Here is a 21,170-nt window from a genome sequence, read left to right as displayed (position 1 = left end):
GGTTTTCCAGTTCTCTGAGTATGGCGAACAGTTCTTTAGTACTTGATTTGGCTTGTGTGATTCTGTTATTGTAGGTCTCTTGTTTAGCTAAGATGATTTCTTTTTTGTAATGAGAAGAGATTTTAGCTAGTTTCAGTTTATTTTCTGGGCTGGGGTTAATTTTCCATGTATTTTCCCATTTCCTTTTTTCTAATCTCAGATTTTTTAAGAGAGGGGTGAACCAGTTGTTCAGGTGGTTCTTTGGCTTGCTGTTTCTGAGCTTGAGTGGTGCGATATTGTCAAGAGTTTTGTTCATGATATTGTTAAATTCTTCCACTAGGCTGTTAGGGTTAAGGTTGTCAGGTAGAGCGACCAAAGTGGGCATGATGCCGGGGAGTAGTTTGTCTAGTGTCATGTTTTTTTTATTTCTGGTAAGTGCAGGAGGTGCACATGGTTGTTGCAGTTTGGGGGTGGCAGTGTCCAAGGAGAATGAGATTAGATGGTGATCTGACCAGATTTGGGGTGAGATGGTGAGAGTGGCTATATTGCAATTGTGGTCAGCAATCCAATCAAGGGTTCTCCCTTTGATATGGGTGGGCTCAAGCACTCTTTGTGTGTAGCCCAGTTCTGATAGGGTGTTGGAGGCTGCTGTGGCTTGTAAGTCGTTGATATCATTGAAGCCAATATTGAGGTCGCCTAGTAATATTGATTGAGTAGTATCTTTAAGGTTTTCTGATAGGATGGTAGTTAAGTCTTCTATGAAATTCTTGATTGGACCTGGAGGTCTGTATATCAAATGAATGTTAAGGGTTTGTGAGTTAGCTGTAGGTGTCTTGGTGGACATTATCTCACAAGATTCAATGGTTGGTGAGGGGGTGAGTCTCATCTGGAGTTTAGTTTTGACGATGATGGCTAGTCCTCCACCTCGAGCTCCGCACCTATCCGATCTGAGGATAGTGTAATTATTGGGCACAACTAGGGATAGTGCTGGGCCTGATGCCTCATGTAGCCAAGTTTCTGTAATGGCTAGGAAGTCGTAATCTTCTGTCAGGATAATTTCCGATATTTCTATGGCGTGGGCGACTAAGGATCTAGCGTTTATTAAGGCTCCTTTGAGTTTAGGTGTGCGGTTAAGATGTGTAGCAGTATTTTTTGCAGCATTGGGAGCGGCAATTGTTTCTTTATTGGTTTGGTAGTTGTTGAGCTTAACGTGGTTATGGGTGAATGGTTTGCGAGTAGGTTCTTTTTTGGTTCGAGTAGTGTTAGTTTCGTATTTGATGAGCGGATCAAAGATTCTGGGTAGTCTTGCTCGTAATCTTAGGTTTCTGTCAGCTATGTTATATTGTGTAGTGGAATGTTGTATTGTAGTTGCTATAAGAGGCGACATGGTGAGATGTTCCCATGGGGTGAGTGAGGAGGCCAGGTATACTAGGTAGGATAGTATAAGGAGCATTGTGTAATGTGTAAGCGTTCTGTGTCTGGATAGATGGCTAGAGTTTTAGTTATGGTGTAGTGCAGGCAGAGTAACTGCTAAGTCTGCTATGTTGTTATCTAGAAAATGAGGTCAGGCACATAGTGTTAAGTTGCAGTAATCATAGGGCTCGTACAGATGGCAGTGTGGTGAATATATGACCATGGGCAACACAATTGCTATAGTCTATGAGCGACCAAAGGGCACAACATGATTACTGTGGTCAATGAGCGACCAGAGGGCACAACACAGTTACTGTGGTCAATGAGCGACCAAAGGGCACAACGCAATTACTGTGGTCAATGAGCGACCAAAGGGCACAACATGATTACTGTGGTCAATGAGCGACCAAAGGGTATAACATGATTACTATGGTCAATGAGCGACCAGAGGGCACAACACAATTACTATGGTCAATGAGCGACCAGAGGGCACAACACAATTACTGTGGTCAATGAGCGACCAGAGGGCACAACACAATTACTATGGTCAATGAGCGACCAGAGGGCACAACACAATTACTGTGGTCAATGAGCGACCAAAGGGCACAACATGATTACTGTGGTCAATGAGCGACCAGAGGGCACAACACAGTTACTGTGGTCAATGAGCGACCAGAGGGCACAACACAGTTACTGTGGTCAATGAGCGACCAAAGGGCACAACACAATTACTGTGGTCAATGAGCGACCAGAGGGCACAACATGATTACTGTGGTCAATGAGCGACCAAAGGGCACAACACAATTACTGTGGTCAATGAGCGACCAAAGGGCACAACACAATTACTGTGGTCAATGAGCGACCAGAGGGCACAACACAATTACTGTGGTCAATGAGCGACCAGAGGGCACAACATGATTACAGCGGCACTAGTAGGCGTGGCGCGATGTGTTGCACGAGAACAGTAGCAATAGGCTGATGCACATGAGTAACAAATAGTTAGCAAGAGTAAATTCACCAAGGTGTGTGTATATTCTAGCAGTAGGCAGTAGACATTCACATGCGGATCGTGGGTAGACTAAGCAGCTAAAGGTGTTATGCTTACTCACATTGGGTTGAGTCCAGATAGTGCAATTAGAAAGTACTGCTTCCTCCTCGGCATCACGGAGGCTGTCCCACGGTTAGACTAGACTCTTTCAGTGGGTCTGTCAGGAGGCCTCAATACGGCAGAATCTTATGGTGGGGATGTAGATTGGGTGTTGCGCTCACATGCGCCAAACAGGGGCAAAACAGGGCCTTAGTATGGCCTTCGGTTGGCCGGCGATCCGCCTGCCGGCGGTTCTTCCTAGTCAAATCGAGGATTAGCCTCGATTTCGTGCCGCGATGCGCCCGGCATGGGCGAGTCAGGCACTTATATGGACAGGGTCAGGCAGGCCCTGGTCCGGTGCACGCATGATCAATCCATGACTGATAGACCCCTCGTTTCCATGTGAAATTCGCATGATTGCATTCTGGTTGTATTAGATAAACATCCCAACATTTTAGAAAATGTCTCCATACATTTCACTTTTTGTAGTGAAGTCTGAACTGTTGTAAACATTACTATTACTATTCTTTGTCCAAAATGATGCATTGAAGTCCCATCCAATAAGGATTTCAGCATAAGGCGATTTATTGTGTGCCTTAATGAGGGCATCATTTAGTATTTCACAAGCTATTCCGATTGGGTACAGGATTGGATTCCAGTACAGTGAGATTATAAATAAATTTCCACTATGAAAGGAGTCAATTTTTACATTCACCAGTAGAAAAAGGTCAGATTCATATACCTGATTAATAGTGAAATTCAATTTAGTGTCAATAAGAATAGCCAAACTACCTGCTGGTCTGCCTTCTGTACCTCTAGTCGCACAGGGTACACAGGAAAAAAACCCATCAATTTCGATGTTTGCTACAGCCATAGTTTCTTGAACCAGCAAAATGTGAGGAAGGTAATCTTGATTTGTCTTATGCCTTCATTTAGCAAGATTTGAGAAGCTGCAGCAATTCCACAATGCAACCTTGAGGTCGTGAATTTATGAAGGTGCATGTGGTGGAGTTATGTTGGCGGCTGTTTTAATTAGCGGTTCGAGCCATTTTAAACCATTCAAGGCATTCGTAAGTGCTGACAGTTGTTCCATCATGTTTTTAGATGGCTCGTTATAGCCAGGTGGATTATGACCATTGTTAACAACAGCTGTAATAGGTGGTGGTTGAAATTCTAGAAAATCCATTGCATCTTTGATGGTCGAGAAAGCATGCATATTAAGACCAAGTATCTTTAAATCACTTTTATGTTCCCAAATCAATTTCGCACGTATTGGGGATAACATCTTAGAGAGCATTCGGTTGTTGTTCTAATTTGGGAGCCGAATCCATTCAATGTCGTTTGTGACTAGGCTACGGAGCGAGGGAATCTTAAAGAGAGCATTCATTAAAAAAAGAGCGGTTAATGCGAGCAGCTCCATTAATGTTAACATCGCTCTTCCATTCTCCGAAGGTGTTTTTCATCTCATTCGGAATTGAATGAGAGGTATGTGAGACATTCGAATTGGCCGCCTTGGGATAAGCCCCAGACTCCTTTTCATCTTTAATATCTACATTTATCTGTTCATCCAGGCTCTCAGAAGTCTTGAGTGATTGGTTTATAGATTCAATCCCTTCTTGAGCCATTTTTTTGGATTGAGAATTCAGCTGGATCCTTGAAAACTCCTTGGGGGGGGTTTAGGAATCATCGGCATTGTCTGCGGTGGCACAGTATATTCAGAATTATGTTCGAGTCCCTGGTTTTTATGGGGTGGTTCTCAGACCCTGCACTTACACTATTAGAGCATGGCTCAGGAAGTGGGGCCATTTTTTTAGATTTTTCAACAGATGCCATCTCCTCAGTGATCTGGGTAGATGACTTTTTACCCACAGTTCCCTCTTTTTCTTTATTTTTTTTCGTTTCTCAAGAAGACATCAGTTTTTTTCGATGTGATATCTGTAAAAAAACGAACTTAAGTTTGGCTGTATCAACATGGGTACACGTAGAGTTGGATCTTTTTGTGTTGGGGAATTTACTTTTGTGGCAGACAGTGCCGAATCCGGAGCCTTCGGTTTATAGTCTGTTTTTGAGTTTGCCATCTGTTCAGGACTCTTCTCGTGAGTGTTTAATGAGCTAATCTGTAAAACTCTTTTACTTTCCTCGTTCAGCTCGCTTAAGCTCAGAAGGCGTAACATTTTGTGAACCTTTGCCTTTACTTGTTTGAATCTTGTTGGAAATGGTTGTTTCGGGGTTTATCTCTCTTACAGCTTTCTCTCCCTTTATTTTTGTGTCTTCTTTTTATGGCTTTCTGATGGTAATTTTTGGCCCTTCTCGATATAAAGTAAAAGTTTTCTCTTGGGACTGTTTCTTCATTTTGAGTTTCTAGAACGTTGTCTTGTTCAATGATGTTAATGAGTATAGTTGGACTGTCTGGAGTCTCTACATTTGTGATCGATTTGGTTTCTGATGCTTCTGCAGACGCAAGCATCTCAAGAAGTTTTCCTTTAGGATTCATCTGCACTAGGATTTGTTCGACCTGTAGTAACCTTTCATGTTGTAATTTTGCAACCTCCAGATAATCAATTGGCTCGCTCAAAGGTTTGCTCATGATAACCTTCGCTGCGTCATCTTTATGATGTATTATTTGCGCGAAAGTCAAAGACACTCCATTTAGCAGAAGGGGATCGGCTAATGTTTGAAATCCCTTGTGGTTTTTTTTCCAGATATGGTGTACTGTTTAGTAGCTCTTTTTTACAATTAAGGCTGCTCTTTCATGGCAATTCAGGTGATGTTTATGACAAGCCTCCTGTGCTAAAATGTATCCTTCTATTTTTGTTAGTTTTACGGTGTTAACGATCATGTCATTTTTTAGCTCCAGCAATAACAGATGAGAGTATTCATGCCCTCGATCTAAGAGATTCAGAATTCTCATAAAGACGGAAATATCTTTGATGTTGATCAATCAGTTCCTCTTCAATGTTTTCTTGAGTGAGAGGAACTTCAGGGAGATTTGAAAAGTTAAACACAGGCATGGATGAATACAAATTCTTTTGTGCAGGAATTAAGTTTTGAGGTTTTGATTCTATCACATATTTCGCAGTAGAGGAGCTAGTAGTAGGAAATTGCAATTTTTGTGCAAATTGGGGCTCTTTTTGCTCACGACAATGTTGGGGGCTCATAGGCTCCTTCATGTTAGTCTTATGAAAATGTACATGTTCTCTGTAATTCCCGTTTGTTGCTACAGGCGTCGAGAGACCAAGAAACAATCGTATTCTCTTATCGGAATCTGCCATGATTACAGGTGCAAGCATGGAGATATCTGCCATGGGAGAGTATTTATTATCGTGTATCTCTGCGACAATTTTCTGTTCCCTGTGCAAGATGTCAGCTGCCGCAAACGGATCTCGTGTAATATCTTCATTTGCCTTTTTTTGTGAGCATAGTTCTTTTACTGATGGCTTGTTATCCTGTATTTCCGGGTTAAAGCTTGTCTCATTGAGAGGTGTGATTTCCTCGATGTGAGCAGACATGGAAAGAAAAGAGTGTTTACCATTTAGGGAGAGAGAGGGGCTGTTTTGTTATTTTTTATTAGAATTTTTTGGGGATTCAGGAGTCGGTTGCGTCTTGGAAGAGCAGTCCTTTCATTTTTTACCATTCATTTCTTTTTTTTTTTAAACTTTTATTTTTTTCGGCAGAGGTTCACAAGGTACAAACATCAAGGCAACAAGCATATGAATCATGTACAACATGGAGGTGCTCACAGGCTACCGTATCGACATTACAGCAGTGACTACAATGTTTTGCGAATGGAGGAGGAGAGCTGAGGAGATCATGATGCAGGAGTGATGTCCGGGGACAGACAGGACTCCGACCCAGCCTCGGACTGAATATTGAGATATGTGTTAAATTCACTCCAAATGTTCTTGGGACGAGACTGGGCCGGCAGCATGGTCAAAATGTCCTCCTCACAGTTCCGTGACCAAGTAAGCAGGCCCAACCATCTCTGCGGGGTCGGGGGAGAGGGGCACCTCCAACTCTGGAGTATACACTTCTTGGCAATCATACAACTTATATTTAAAAACTTTTTCAGGCGTTTAGTTTCCTCAGTGCTCCACACCCCAAATAGGACTGCCATAGGATCGGGATCAATAGTGGTCTCAATTACTGCACTAAGTGTCTTTAGGACCCCGTCCCAAAAGTTGAACAAGTTCGGACAGGTCCAGAACATATGTAGATGATCAGCGTCCGAGGCCCCGCACCGTGGGCAGAGGCGCACCTCCAAACGAGCAAACCCGGAAGTCCTGCGCGGTGTATAATACAGCTTATTAAGGAGCTTATATTGCATGGCCCGAAAGCGGAAGTTGAGAGAAACTTTTTGGGTGTGGAGACACATGCTCTCCCATAGCTCATCAGTTATTTCTAGGCCCAGTTCGTCTGCCCATTTGTTGCGCGCTCCGAGGACCGGAGTAGAGGGGAAATCTTGCAGGATATGATATAATGATGAGATGACGCCTCGTGCACCGCCCGAGTTAGCAATGTACGCTATTGCCGGGTTATCAGGGGGCTCATCAGGGAAAGAGGGCCACCTAGAGCGGAACGCAGCGCGGAGCCTGTAGTACTGAAGAGTTTCTAAGGGGGATCTAGTGTGACCCGGCCTCCAAGTCAGGGGGTCTATGAATTTACCCTCTGGATAGAAGTCTGACAGTGCCCTATACCCCAGAGCCTCCCAGTGGCGGGCCAAGGCAGCGTCCAGCGTGGGCTCTAACCCGGGACAGGCCCATGCGGGCAGCCACTTGTAGTACGGGGAGATCCCATCAGATGGGGCTAGTATGCGTGTCCAGGCAAACATGGTAGCTGCGACGGGATCAACTGGGGAGTCCGGGGCGTAGTGTCGCTGTAGCACTAGGGACATTAAATTAATGCCAGCGGTTGCCAACCGTTCCAGCTTAACATGAGGGCGCACTGGGCCGCCATGGTACCAGTGAGTGGCATATTGGGCTTGGGCCGCAATCCAGTATGTAGCAAAGTCAGGAGCAGCAATACCCCCACGTCTGTATGAGAGTGCCATGTCAGTCCACTTCTTACGGACCGCACCTGAGTGCCAGAGGAATTGTGCGCAGAGTGTGTGCAATTTAGTGAAGTATGCCCTCCCAGGCCAAACGGGTATGTTACTAAAGGTGTAAAGGAGCTTGGGGAGCAGAATCATTTTAATCAGTGACAGCCGACCCGCAACGGATAACGGAAGAGTGCGCCATCGTGAGACTTTGGCCTCAACTATCAGCGCTACCGCAGAGTAATTCTCAGTGAGTAGGGTGGGTTTAGTCAGGGATACATGTACACCCAGGTATTTAATGCCCTCAGGGGCCCAGCGCAGGGGATATTCGGAGACGGGCTGTATGGTAGATTGAGTGAGCGGGAAGATCTCTGACTTGGAATAGTTAATTGTAAAACCGGAATGGGTGCCAATGCGGGTGACATCTCTCAATATGGGATTAAGATGAGTTGTGGGATCTCTAATATAGAGAAGGACGTCGTCTGCGTATAGGGATATAATTTCAGGCTCCTCTATCAATCTTATTCCCTTATTAGAGTGTCTTGAGCGGACATAGTCCGCCATTGGTTCTATCACTAATGCGAAGAGAATTGGGGAGAAGGGGCAGCCCTGGCGGGTGCCTCTGGATAACGTGAAAATCTCGGATGTTAGTGAGTTAACTCGAACCCGCGCACCGGGGGAGGTGTATAATAGTCTGATGAACCCTATCATGTTTGGGCCAACACCCATTGTCTCGAGGACCAGCCACATGTATTTCCAGGAGACCATGTCAAAGGCTTTCTGGGCGTCCAACGTAACCGCTACCGCCTGGGCGTTCTGATCTATGCGGGACATGACATTGAACAATCTCCTGATATTGTGGGAGGTGGACCTGCCCGGGACGAAGCCCGCTTGGTCCTCATGCACCAGGTGCGTCATGATTGGCAAAAAGCGATTGGCAATGATCTTGGCAAAGATCTTTGTGTCGAGGTTCATGAGGGAGAGAGGTCTGTATGACCCGCATTCATCTTCAGGCTTACCCGGTTTGAGCAGCACCGTGATGACCGCTTCGCGCATGGAGGGGGGAAGGATGGAGGCCTGGAGGGCCTCATTCCATACCTCAAGCAGCCGAGGAGCCAGAATGGCTATGTGCTCCTGGTAAAAGTCTGCGGTGAGCCCATCCGGGCCAGGTGCTTTGCCTTTGGGCAAGTCAGAGATGGACGACACTACCTCGTCTAGCGTGATTGGGGAGTCTAGCTGGTCCCTGGTCTGTTGGGAAATCTCTGTAGTGGGGATCTGCTCAAGGAGCTCGCGCATACGTTGCTCAGTGTGTTCTACGGTTCGGGAGTAGAGGGAGCTATAAAATTCAGTGAATGTGTCTAGTATTTCCCGGTCCGCCCACTTAACCTCACCATTACGATCTTTGATAGAAGAAATCTGTGTTCGGCCCGCCTCCCCTCTTACAAGTGTCGCAAGCGTTTTCCCAGGCCTGTCGCCCTCCCCATACCTCCTGGCGGCCTGAGGGCGGCTGAAGTAACGGACTTCGGAGGTAGCCAGTGTGTTGTATACCTGAAGTTCATCAGAGATTTGGGCAAGAATGGTGGGGTCGGATCCGGTAGTGTTGCGCTGCTCGAGTTGTTTCAGTTTGATCTCAGATTGCCCCAGAGCAGCCCTGATGGCCCTCAGTACCCCGGCCTCCCGAGAGATGGACATGCCCCTTATGTATACCTTAAAGGCCTCCCATCTGATCGCAGCAGTCGTGTCCCGAAGTAAGTTAAGTTCAAAGAACGACCCGATATCAGCTAGTATTTCGGACTTAAACACAATGGGCCTCATTACGACCCTGGCGGAAATCGCGGTGCAAAATGCACCATGGAGCACGGCGGAAAGCTGCCGATAGCGCCATGGGGGTTGGCGGATTTTCCGCCCCATTCCGACCTTGGCGGCGCGGTAAATCCCCATCCCCCATTTTACCCTTCCCCATTCCCATTTTTGCCCCATAGGGTATAATGGGAGTGGGGAAGGCGTTAATTACGCCACCGTAAAATACGGTGGCGTAATTAACAACAAGGTCCCGTAGCGCCATGGATTTCTCTGCCCGGAAGAACCAGGCGGAAAACGCTCCATGGCGCTACGGGAACTCGTAGTAGGGCGGACGGGTCCGCCGCGAATAACGCTGGCGTAAACCCACTCCGCCAGGGTCGTAATGAGGCCCAATGTCTTTTAGGGCTTCGGACTTAAAGCGCCAAGTGCTGGCTGTTGGAGCAGGAGTGCCCAGTCTTAGGGACAGTGTGATTGGAGCGTGATCCGACAGCGTGCGGGCCAGGATGTCCGCCCCCTCCACTCCGCCCATTACCTCGCTGGAGGCCAAGAACAGATCTATCCTGGACGAGCTATCGTGCACCGATGAGTAGTAGGTGTATTCCCGCTCCTGGGGATGGAGAGTTCTCCAGGCGTCACAAATATTGAGCGACTGCATGTGGCTCCGCAGCCTACGCGCCGCGCGAGACAATGCTCTGGGACCCGTGGCAGTTCTGTCAAGAACAGTGTCCAATATGAGGTTCAGATCCCCTCCCCATATAATATGCACCCCCACAAAGCCCAGTAGTATGGTGGCTATTGTGTCAAAGAATTCCGGAGAGTCCACGTTGGGACAGTAGGTGTTAACAAGCAGATATTCCCTGTTGGCTAGTGTACAGTGTAGTATAACGTAGCGGCCTTCGGGGTCAATGTAGCTTTTATGCAGCCCAAATTTAATCGATTTGTGAATAATCGTGAGAACTCCCCTTGATTACGTGGAATAGGAAGTGTAGAATCTGGCGGGACCCCATGCCGGGGCAACCGCCCTTGGTATAAATCCATTGGAGTGTGTCTCCTGTAGGAGCAGGATCTTACAGTTATGCCTGTTGGCATACGCCATGATCTTGCGGGCTTTGGTGTGGTTGCTCAACCCCCGGACGTTCCAGGACATTATGACAGTAGACATTTCAGTGGTAGCCATCCCCCTAAACAATCTCCATCCCTAATGAACGTCCCAACACCAATGACCGTGTGAGCTCCCCAAGCAAAAATAGCATGTGTGCTTGTGCCACCTCAGAATGCACCTCGCGAAACCTTGTATGCCTTTTTGAGAAACAACCCCATTTCCACCCCCCACCCGCACCACTAAACATGAATCAGCAGTGTAAACATCACCCACCCCTGAAAGCACGCAGAAGGGCCAACACCAACCTGGCCCGCACTTCCCCAAGGCCCAACAGGGGCCAACCCATAGCAACAAAACGGAAGAGAACAGTGCAATCGCAATGGGGTGCGCCGTTGCCACGCACTAGCACGCTTAGAGCCAAGTGGCTCTGTTGCAAAACGAACAGTGGCAATGGACTCATAACGCAAGTCCCGACCCGCAGGGCGGGATGTCGGGGATCGCGCACAAGCCTCTGCGGTTCCCGTAACTACCAGAACAGTGTCGACAGTCATATATCATCTCCCCCCTGTGTCACAGAGAGGGGAATTGGGCCAGAACAAAGAGGTAAAGGACCTGCCGCTGTGCAGTTGGAAGAGGAAGAAGAACAATAGGGCATCAAAATAATGTTACATTGGCTTCGCATAAAGCATCACAAATGTCCCCAGAAGGATGGGTACCTGAGCACCGTGGCCAGGGCAGTCAGTAGATACGTAGGCCCTCCCCGGGGGGAGCTGGCCCCAGAGTAAGTATCCGGCTCACAAGCAAGCGCAACGCCAACAGGAGATGGCAGGATAGAGCGTCTCATCATGGCCAGCCACATGGGCATACCACGAAACAGCGTGCACTAGCTGAGCCGAGTAGTGTAAACAGTAATAACTTGTCAAATGCAGCCTATATCCCCACTTCATGACACTCAATTAACCTTCATCTGCGATAGCATCTCCAGGGCCCTGAAGCGGTATCTGCATCTCAATAAATTTTACCGCCTCGTCAGGGATGGTGAAGAAATAGAGTTTGCCCATGTGGGTGATTTTGAGTCTAGCAGGAAATAGAATGGCATATGGGACTTTGCGCTCCCTGAGCATCTTCTTAACGCCGAGAAACTGACGCCTCTCCTGCTGCACAGCCATTGAGAAATCCGGGAAAATTCGAATAGTATTGGCCTCCAACCGCAACTCCCCCTTCTCCCGTGCCAGGCGGAGGATAAGGTCTCTGTCACGATAATTGAGAATCTTGGCTATGATGGGCCTGGGGCCGTCTCCAGGCCTGGGACGCGGAGACAGGGCCCGGTGAGCCCGCTCGACCGTGAAGTAGGGGGAAAGGTCAGGATCACCAAGCAAGTCCTTGAGAAGACGTTCAACCGCCTCCTCCATACGACCCTTCAGGGCAGTCTCTGGAACCCCAATAATGCGCAGGTTGTTCCTGCGAGAGCGGGATTCTAAGTCGTCGCATTTTGCCTTTACATTCTTCATGTCGCGTGATAAGGTAGCCACAGTATCTTGTAGTGTGTGTATCTCATCCTCATTGGTGGATATACGGTTTTCGGCCTCCGTGATTCTGGAGCCAGCCTGATCGACGCGTGTTTTGAGTGAGGCCACGTTAGCATTGATGTCGTCAAGCTTTTCATGAAAGGAGGCAAAGTTTTTGGCCATCGATTCCATCATGACAGTAAGATCAGGAGCCGCAGCTACGGGACACGGGTCGGTGTCAGGTTCATCAGGCGTAGTTGACGCGTGGCCCACTTCAGATCGGGGGACCGTCTTTGTAAATTTGTCCATGGCCCCCCCTTTGGCGCCACCCTTGGAGCGACTCGACATGATCCGGATCAGGAATCAGATTGGGAGATGCCGGGACGAGATTAGCCAGTTACGGGCGTGGAGGAGGCAGCCGAACCGGTCCGGATCGATCCAGGGGGGAGACCATGCGTATGGAAGGCCCAACTATATACTTGGTGTAGGGCTTACCAGAGGGACCAGAACCCCCCCCCAGTGCAGTTCCGGCTGGGGTCTCCGCTCACGGGAGCAGCTTATAGTCCAGCAGAGATTGGGGAGACAAGGAGGTGGAGTATGGAGGACGGGGCGCTGTGCAGCCAGTGAGCGCGGTCCGGTGCAGTGTAGTTGTGCCGCCTGAGGTGAGTCTGCCCAGCCACGCTGGAGGATGAGTGGGGCATAAGCGTAGGAGGCCCGCCAACCTGGGCCGCTGGGCGCGGTGCAGGTCACCCTCCCAGCAGGATGAGTTGTAGTGTTTTCCGAGGCAGTGCGGTGGCGGAGGAGGGCCCCACCGGGAGGGCCGCGCGCCACTAGGCAGAAGAGGCCCACCGGCAGAATGAACAATGCGTGGGGAGACCAGGCCTCAGCAGGCCCTCCCTAGTGCAGGGAGAAGCGGAAAGAACGTGGGAGACAACGATGGCGGCAGCTCCCGACTCTCACCTCCCAGTTCGCCGCGTCCGGCAGCCACTCCAACCCCAGGCCAGGCCGCAACAGCGATCACAGAGGAAGGGGCCGCCGATCCGTGGGCCACCTCCAGAAGTCACGTTGGCAGTGGGCGCGGGGCTCCGCCGCGGGAGCACCTCTCGCGGGCCACACCGCCGATCCTGAGCGGGCAGGGCGGGCAGGCGAAGATGAAGGGGCACCAGTCTGCAACGGTGAGGGGCCGCGTCCGGGACCCAGGCACGGATCAGCGGCGCTGGAGACGGCAGCCGGCACACATCCGGGCCGCGGTGCACGCAGGAAATGCCGAACGACCCAAGGCCGCTCCGGCGCCGGTGAGGTAAGAAGGCGGATCAGGGCCACCCGATGTCCGATTTCCTCCGGGATTCGGCGTGCGGGAAGGGCACGGCAGCAGGAGTATGTGGATCGAAGCAGGGCTGCCGGATCAGCTACAGAACCGCAGATGTAAGCGGATAGGCGGCGGCTAGGCGCGGAGCTCAAACACTAGGCAGCCATCTTGCAGGCTGCTCAACAGCGCCCCCCTTTACCATTCATTTCTGAGGGTAATCTCCATAGAATACAAAAGTTGAAAGAACATTCAGAGAATAAGGCGGAGGACTCGTATTTGATACTTGCTGAGGAGTTTTAGATCCTTGAAGAGTTATTAAAACCCTCCCACCTCAACAAAAGAACTCAACCTTACCAAAGATGGAATAGAAGGGCACACCCTCAGCCCGCCTACCACCGCACAGCCGAGTAGCTTAACAGCTACTTGCCTTGCAGTTTGAATCTTTTATTCCGCAGCCCCTGCATCCCGCGCCCTGAACAGTAAACAGTACTTAGAGTACTTGTAGGTGCGCGCGCGGGTGCGCCGCCTTTTGGGATTATAACCTGGTCAGAGGGGGGGTGTAGGCGCCAGAGGGTGGAGTCAACGTGTACCAGGAACTTAAAGTAAATTAAAGAAAAAGTTATTTCAGCGCACAGTCACAATAATAAAAAGGTCCACTGTCTGACAGAAGGATGAACACAACGTGCACACTGAGCACAACGTGCCGAAAACAGTTACATTCTTTGCTTTCAATTGACCAGGCAAGTCGGTGTAGCTTGAAAAGACGTCCTCCCGATGGACGTTCACATGCATAACGGTGAAGGATCAGCAATGAAAAGTTCCCAGCTCCGACGCAGTGAAGCTCAGCCCGCCGCACCAGTAAACAGTACTTAGAGTACTTGTGGGTGCGCGCACGCAGGCAGGCAACACCCAATCTGCTTCATCAGCAGGAAGCTGAAAGAACCTGATACAAGGTGGGCAACTATAGAACGTGAGTGTTTTGCCATTGTGTGGTCTCTCAAGAAGTTTAGAGCATACTTGTATGGATCTACTTTTGTGATTCAGGCAGGCCACCAACATTTGAGATGGTTACTGCAGATGATGGGGGAAATTCTAAATTGTTAAAATGGTTACTCAGCCTACAGGGGTTTGATTTTACTATTGAACACAGGTCAGGGTCACCAAAATGCTGATGGTCTCTCCAGAATGTATGACCGACTGGAGTAAGGAGATTCATCCAGGGGTGGATTAAATCCTCCTGTCCCATAGTCTGGGGGGGACGAGTGTTAGGGAGAATTCTCAAAAATGTGCTAATTCCCTTCACCTTAGAGACCCCCAGCAATATTGCTGGAGTTTGAGGACGTGATTTTTTTACCTCGAGAGAGTGTGAGCCTTTTTCCCACTCTCTCATGTATTGAGAGGTGTGTTTTACCTCTGTGTTTTATTTGGTTTTGGAGTCTAACCATCTACATAAGCCTCATCTGTTCATGTGTGTCACTCAGCACCCTCAGTGCAGTGGCCAGGGAAGCCTTTCCAGGCTTTCCCAAGGTTTAACTACCTTCTCTGGGATAAAATACTGTTTCCCAGAGTAAGTAAAGTGAAATTGACTTTACTAGTCTCTTTAAATTCCTAGACCCAGCACACACTATCTTACTATAGAGTGCTGGAGGGGTTACTTAGTATCCCCTGTGTCTAAATGCTCATGTAGCAGTCAAATGCTACCCTTTCCTCTCAGAATGGCTGGTGGCAGTAGTTTTACAATGAACTACCAGGATAGATCCCGACCGCGAACTATTCGTAGCTCTGGTAACGTTACATCGCGGGAGTCATATTTTTCAAGATGGCACCTGAGCCCTCTTTGTTGAAACAGGTCCCGGTCTTCTTTTTTCGCCATTTCTTTTTGGAATGGTCCTTCTAGAGTTTGTCTCTGAGCGCCAAACCAGGTCCCTTTGTTCCTTCACCTTTGGTGGGCTTCAGGAGTGAAGACAGCCTCTGGCGCCCGAGTGTCTGGGGTGGGCAGGAAGTGAGGGAGGTGTCCAAACCCCCTGTGCTTAGTCTCATAGGAGACCCAAATGCTCTCTGGCATGATTGGCTGGCTGACTGTCAGGCAAGGACAGCCACCCTGTTGGGTGAGTGACAACTAGTCTGGAATGAATGGGAGAGAACTGAATAAAATGCGAGTCTCTTGGTTTGGAAGGCAGAGTCGACCACTGGAACGAAAGAACCAAAGACGAGCTTGAAGAGGACAGCTGCTGCAACTCCAGGACCGTTGGTTTGCCCAGTGAAGCACTTTCTGCAGGTCTGAATCGCCAAGTTCACCTCCAGGTGGAGAGCAATCTTGGAAATCATTCCCTCTGTGCTCAATATAATGGAGAGCAATGTTAGAAATCATTCCCTCTGCGTTCAATATAATGGAGAGCAATGTTGGAAATCATTCCCTGTGCACTCAATATAATAAGGGAGCAATGTTGGAAATCATTCCCTCTGTGCTCAATATAATGGAGAGCAATGTTGGAAATCATTCCCTGTGCACTCAATATAATGGAGAGCAATGTTGGAAATCATTCCCTTTGCACTCCATATAATGGAGAGCAATGTTGGAAATCATTCCCTGTGCACTCAATATAATGAAGAGCAATGATGGAAATCCTTCCCTCTGCGTTCAATATAACGGAGAGCAATGTTGGAAATCATTCCATGTGCACTCAATATAATGGAGAGCAATGTTGGAAATCATTCCCTCTGCGTTCAATATAACGGAGAGCAATGTTGGAAATCATTCCCTGTGCAGTCAATATAATGGAGAGCAATGTTGGAAATCATTCCCTGTGCACTCAATATAATGGAGAGCAATGTTGGAAATCATTCCCTTTGCACTCAATATAATGGTGTGCAATGTTGGAAATCATTCCCTCTGCGTTCAATATAATGGAGTGCAATGTTGGAAATCATCCCCTTTGCACTCAATATAATGGAGAGCAATGTTGGAAATCATTCTCTCTGTGCTCAATATAATGGAGAGCAATGTTGGAAATCATTTCCTCTGCGTTCAATATAATGGAGAGCAATGTTGGAAATCATTCCCTGTGCACTCAATATAATAAGGGAGCAATGTTGGAAATCATTCCCACTGTGCTCAATATAATGGAGAACAATGTTAGATATCATTCCCCTTGCGCTCAATATAATGGAAAACAATGTTGGAAATCATTCCCTGTGTTCTCAATATAATGGAGAACACTCTTGGAAATCATTCCCTCTGTGCTCAATATAATGGAGAACACTCTTGGAAATCATTCCCTGTGCGCTCAATATAATGGAGAGCAATGTGGGAAATCGTTCCCTGTTCGCTCAATATAATGGAGAGCAATGTTGGAAATCATTCCCTCTGCGCTCAATATAATGGAGAACTATCTTGGAAATCATTCCCTCTGCGCTCAATGTAATGGAGATCAATGTTGGAAATCATTCCCTCTGCGCTCAATATAATGGAGAACAATGTTGGAAACCATTCCCTCTGCGCTCAATATAATGGAGAGCAATGTTGGAAATCATTCCCTGTGCACTCAATATAATGGAGAGCAATGTTGGAAATCATTCCCTGTGCACTCAATATAATGGAGAACACTCTTGGAAATCATTCGCTCTGCGCTCAGTATAATGGAGAGCAATGTTGGAAATCATTTCCTTTGCACTCAATATAATGGAGAACAATGTTGGAAACCATTCCCTGTGCACTGAATATAATGGAGAGCAATGTTGGAAATCATTCCCTGTTCGCTCAATATAATGGAGAGCAATGTTGGAAATCATTCCCTCTGCGCTCAATATAATGGAGAACTATCTTGGCATTCATTCCCTCTGCGCTCAAGGTAAAGGAGATTAATGTTGGAAATCATTCCCTCTGCGCTCAATATAATGAAGAACAATGTTGGAAATCATTCACTCTGCGCTCAATATAATGGAGAGCAATCTTGGACATCATTCCCTCTGCGCTCAATATAATGGAGAGCAATGTTGGAAATCATTCCCTCTGCGCTCAATATAATGGAGAGCAATGTTGGAAATCATTCCCTCTGCACTCAATATAATGGAGAGCAATGTTGGAAATCATTCCCTCTATGCTCAATGTAATGGAGTGCAATGTTGGGAATCATTCCCTCTACACTCAATATAATGGAGAGAAATGGTGGACATTAGCCTGGGCACCCAGAACACCACACAGGAATCTGGGATATCCCAGCGTGTGCACACATGATGGCACATAGCAATCTTCCACCTTGGGGGCCGCGGCCTGTGCACATGTATGTGACACTCCCTGTAGCTGGTGGAAGAGTGATACTGGAGCCTTCCTCTGCCCTTGGAGCGCTTGACTCTACTTGGGTACTTTGGCTCTAGGTACGAGGTTTGTATATGAAGTCCCTGTGCGGTCATCAGTTATTGGGTCATTCTGCAGCTACACGTATGCAACACACACACACACAACACACCGCCCTGAACTTCACTTACTACTCAGGGCGAGAAAAAACCTTAACATCAGGTGTCGACATTTGCAGGGCTGAAAATGGAAACAATGTACTGGAGGAACCCTCGCCTCCTTGGAGGGGTGGGGCCGTGGGGTGTGGCCCCAAACCAGGTCACAAAATACGGTATCTCTTCCTATGACCCAATCCGGGGGATTTGCATAAAAACATTATGGGCAGCATAAGAATGCCCACTATTTTAAATTTGAAAACATGCCTTATAGTGATTCAGTAAGTTTAGCTGGATGTGGGACTCGTCAGCATACTCACTCTTACAGGGAGCTGGGTGTAAACTGCAGGGCATGTATGCCGGTTTGCACAGCTGCAGCTCAGTGGGTGCGGCTGTGGCTGTTTCTGAAGTCAGTCTCCTGCGCGAGAACTGGGCTCCAATCCGAGCTGATTTGGAGTTGTCTGGGGGCAGAGTTTGCGGGAGCGGCGCTCCTGGGTGTTCCGGCCCATTTCCTACCCTGGACACTTGAAAATACATTCCACTCAATGACATTATCATGTAAAAGCCGAGGCTATCCGAGGCGTAAAAGAGGCACACGTGCATTAGTGGAGATTGGGGACTTCAGCAAGACCCTCGGAGCCCCTCGGAGCCCCCCAGAAGTGATATCAGGAACCACGAGAACACTCACCAGCAGGACCCCCGCAGACAATAGAGAGAAGCAGACGAGCGCGGCTTCCATCCCCGGACTCGGGAATCCCGCGGTGCATGCCGGGACTCTGCAGGAAATGAGACAGACCCTCCCTGGACACGCTCAGTGCAGAGACGCTACACCCCGGCACAGACTTCCAGGCACTATTCAGTGGGGCGTCCTCAGTCACGGCTTCCGTGATTAGGATGTGAAGGAGTGCTCGCCCCTCCAAACCCCCACACCCCCCCTCTGCAGTATTTCTACTTTGATACCCCGCGGCCTACAGCACCTGCAGGCCCCGGGCAGCACCCACCCTGGACCCGGCTCAGAGGCAGCCCTCCCAGGGAGGGGGCAGGATACTCCTGGGGAGGGAGGAATCACGGGTAACTGGAGAGTAACAGCACCCCAGCAGGGCGAGGGGTGCAGCTTTTAGAAAAGGGTAGCAAACTTTACAAAACGGTTTTGCAGGACACTTTCGAAGTGGTAGCCACTGAAAGCGGTTCCATATAGTGTCATTCCGTCACCCCCCACCCCTCCCATCCACTGTTGGGGTAAATGAGTGGCAGAGGGCATTTTAACACACAGCACAAAAACATTGTGGGACCATTATAGATGCGGGACCCTCATTTGTTAGAGCTGGTTCCAGGCCCTGTGGTCGAAAATATCTGCAAACATCCCAACATAAGTGAGGTCAGAGAAAGGTCACTGCCGGAAGCAGCACCAGTCTGTGATACTTGGAGGCACCAGGGGAAGTGGCTCTAGAATAAGCCGGAATGATTACCCTGCGGTGTGAAAAACATGGATGACACTATTCCCAGAGATGAAGCGATGCTATAGTCATGAAACAGCGAGTGGGGATGTTTTATAGAATAGCTGATTATAATAACATGATATGACATAAACTATGGACTGAATCAGGGAGATTACACATGATGCCAGGGTCAGGCACTGTGGTTAGGGGGTGAAAACAGGACGTGGGCAATTTAAGAAGCTAACTACATGTCTTTCCAGCTTAAGGTGAGATATAAATGCAGACAACATACTAAACGCACACTGTGTATATTTTTAAAGGAACAGCTGGAGCAAGACAGTATGGCTTTAGCTTAGCTTTACTTTCCCCATCCTGCACGGCACCGCGGAAAGTAATGCCAGACAAAACAATCTACCTTGGGGTTTAGTTTTGAAAGCAGTCTTATTTCACACACATGCTGCATGGTGTACTCTTCCTGTTTCTCATCACTGCCATTCACGTTTCTTACGAGCCTAAGTCCCTGCTAATAGTCCCCAGTCCCCCTTCTCATCAGTGCAATTGCTCCCATTGTAATGCAATGTGTTAAGGTGCTGCACAGACCCAGAGAGCAGCTGTCGGCTGCCAGAGCACCAGAGATCACAGGGAAGCGTGAGCCCAGAACTGACAAGGCATGTATGGGTCATGGGCGAAGCAAATGCGGGACTTTGGACGTCCCGCATAGAGTGTCTGCAGCACGCGGGACAACCCCCATCAATACGGGTAAGTCCCACAAAATACGGGACGGTTGGCCACCCTAGCGCCGAGGCCAGGGGTCTTAACAGACTCTAGGAGGCAAACTGTCCAAAGAATCGCAGTAACTCTTGCCATTATTTTATAAATCACAGAAGTGAGAATATGTTGGAGCCCTTTAAGTGAAACACAGAGGATTGATTTACACATGTGTTTTTACGCTTAATGTGCAGAACACATTCGCCCAGGATCACACGGGTTTTAAGTGGTGAAACCAGCATTTGAGATGAGTCTGCAATATCTTCCAGCTCCAGTTGGTGCTTGACCACATATCCTCCTGCCGCCAGTTGGTGCTTGACCACATATCCTCCCGCCGCCAGTTGGAACTTGACCACATATCCTCCTGCCGCCAGTTGGAGCTTGACCACATATCCTCCCGCCGCCAGTTGGAACTTGACCACATATCCTCCTGCCGCCAGTTGGTGCTTGACCACATATCCTCCCGCCGCCAGTTGGAACTTGACCACATATCCTCCTGCCGCCAGTTGGTGCTTGACCACATATCCTCCCGCCGCCAGTTGGAACTTGACCACATATCCTCCTGCCGCCAGTTGGAACTTGACCACATATCCTCCCGCCGCCAGTTGGAACTTGACCACATATCCTCCTGCCGCCAGTTGGTGCTTGACCACATATCCTCCCGCCGCCAGTTGGAACTTGACCACATATCCTCCCGCCGCCAGTTGGAACTTGACCACATATCCTCCCGCCACCAGTTGGAACTTGACCACATTTTTTTTTTTTTGTATATGGTTACGAAAATATAACCTTTCACAAATCTCAAATCAAATACATAATTTAGCAAAGAAATAAAAATAAAAAAAGGGTTTATACAATTAACAAACAAAACATGGCACTTGACCACATATCCTCCCGCCGCCAGTTGGCACAGTTGCCCTGAGGCACCATCATAAAAAAGTGTGTTTTCGCTATATAACTTTTCACACAATCCAAAACAGAATTACACATGCAAAATGAAAACACTGTCAAATACAATTCCACTAAAATAAAACATTTGACCAATTAATGAATGCAACAAAAGACACACCTCTTTACCCAGGATGGAATTTACAATATAATCCATTAAACAAGGAACAGACCCCACACTAACAGAGGGGGGCTAAGGGGGGCAGCACTTTATATTATCCTACCACTGGAGCAACCCCCTTTATAGAGAACCCGGCAGCAGCACTGCTGAGGTCATGCCAAGAGTGAATCCCGAAACACACCTCAACCAAAAGCTCTCCCTTTGCATAA

At 48.3% G+C, this 21,170-nt stretch overlaps 1 protein-coding gene across 1 annotated transcript in view; it reads right to left on the bottom strand.

The window, feature by feature from the left end:
* The window catches only part of LOC138570287 (zinc finger protein 84-like), a 61,172-nt gene extending 42,649 nt beyond the window's left edge, over positions 1–18,523 (bottom strand). The window contains exon 1 of the mRNA XM_069649059.1: positions 18,374–18,523. The gene's annotated coding sequence lies outside the window, so the exon portion shown is untranslated. The remainder of the gene's footprint in view (positions 1–18,373) is intronic.
* Between the last annotated feature and the right edge of the window lie 2,647 nt (positions 18,524–21,170).

The sequence above is a fragment of the Ambystoma mexicanum genome, chromosome 2q (genome assembly GCF_040938575.1).
Source record: "Ambystoma mexicanum isolate Mex_15411 chromosome 2q, UKY_AmexF1_1, whole genome shotgun sequence".
NCBI classification, from domain to species: domain Eukaryota; kingdom Metazoa; phylum Chordata; class Amphibia; order Caudata; family Ambystomatidae; genus Ambystoma; species Ambystoma mexicanum.
The sequence above is the reverse complement of the archived record's forward strand: the minus strand, read 5'-3'. Positions and strand labels throughout refer to the sequence as shown.